This window comes from Neltuma alba, unplaced genomic scaffold (assembly GCF_004799145.2).
Source record: "Neltuma alba isolate B1F8T4 unplaced genomic scaffold, ASM479914v2 tig00000444_pilon, whole genome shotgun sequence".
Taxonomy (NCBI): Eukaryota; Viridiplantae; Streptophyta; class Magnoliopsida; order Fabales; family Fabaceae; genus Neltuma; species Neltuma alba.
This window is the reverse complement of record NW_021632053.1, coordinates 180,375-182,071: the sequence shown is the minus strand read 5'-3', so window position 1 is coordinate 182,071 and position 1,697 is coordinate 180,375.

The window sequence follows — 1,697 nt, the reverse complement described above, 5'->3', positions numbered from 1 at the left end:
TAGTAGGCCTAGTTCAAGAAGCTCAAAGTAGGTAGAGGGGGTAGCCACAGAGGATGATCACGAGATAGAGGCAATAAAAGTATGTCTCCAAGTAGGGATCTCTTATAATTTACTAGACATAGGAGAAAAAATATGGCCCACTTTAGGGTTAACTATAATCCCTTGTCTCAGGAGCTTTTATACCTGCTTGGTGTCAAACAACATGGACTATCCAATGAGGATATGCAAAGTTGACTCTGACTTTTGGTTGCTTGTCTTCACAATCATTACCGTTTTTTACAGATTGTCTTATTTAGAACGTAAGAGGGGCAAAGGAATAGGTACTCCCTTGGCTACTTGTAGAGATGAAGAAGCAATATGATTTCAATTTCTTACTACTGTTAGATACTCAATAGAAAGACTCTCGCACAAAACTATTAGCAAAGAGACTAAAGTTCTCAAAATAGAAAGTTGTGGAGGACCGAGGGTCCAGCAGAGGTATTTGTGTTTTTGGGAGGAGGATATGGACTTTCAAGTGATGGAGATGACAAACCAAACTCTACATGAAATAATAAATAACAGCAAGATGAATGAATTTAAGCTAACTATGGTATGCAAGAGTCCTTGCTTCACCTTGCGAGGGGACTTATAGGGTACCTCATGGGAGTAAGGGAGGTCATGAATGGCCCTTGGTGCGTGATCGGGGATTACAATACCACCCTATGGCCTGCGAAATGAATCCCAAGAAAAGTGAATGCCTCTGGTGTAGATCCTCACTTTGGTTGTTAGATGTAGAAATTTGAGCTCTTAGACCTGGAGTTTAAGGGCCTCAATTTACTTAGGGTACTAGAGGCAGCCTTAATAGAATAGATAGGTTGGTTGTGAATAATGACTGGCATCGTCACTTAATGCAAGTAGTACATCTCCCCAAACTTAAATCGGACAATGCTCTACTCCTTCTTAGATCACATGGAAACTCTCGGCCAATATGTGGGAAAAAGGGATATTTTTGCTTCTTTGCTCCATAGGCCATCCATGATCAGTTTGCAGAATTCATGAAAGATACTTAGGATAGGATGGCAAATTAGAGTACAATAGTCTTCCATTTTACTGAGGAAGTCACTCGATGGAGTAAAGGGCTTTTTGGACATATTGGCTACCAGAAAAGGAACCTTGTCAAATGTTTGCAAAATCTTGAAGAGAAAATCTCCAAGTAACCCCAGCACGACTCCTTGTAGCAAGAACGGGACGAAGTTTGGTAGAGGTTAGAGGGCTTACTCTTGCATGAGGAGCTTATGTGGCTACAAAAGTTTCAATGTAACTGTCATAGTTTAGGTGACAAGAATACTAGATACTTCTACTCAGTCGTAAACAATAGAAGAAAGAGAAACCATGATAGCATACTAGGAGGTATTGAATACAGAGATCCTAAGGCCCAACAAGCCATCTAAAGTGTCCAATGGATCTCTAGATTGAGAATGCTGACATTGATGTTGACATAAATCATTGTGTGGAGGATGACATGGGCATATGCAAAGCTTAATGTGACATATAAAAGGCCACCTCCAAAAGCCACCATAACATGTGAGTTATTGGAGTATGTACACTTGGAAGTTGAGAAAGATAAGAGCATGTTCTAAGAGCCTAAAAGGAGTATTTGAAGCCAATTCTCATGTGATTGAAAGACAACACGATTTACATGTGTATGAAGGAGTCTA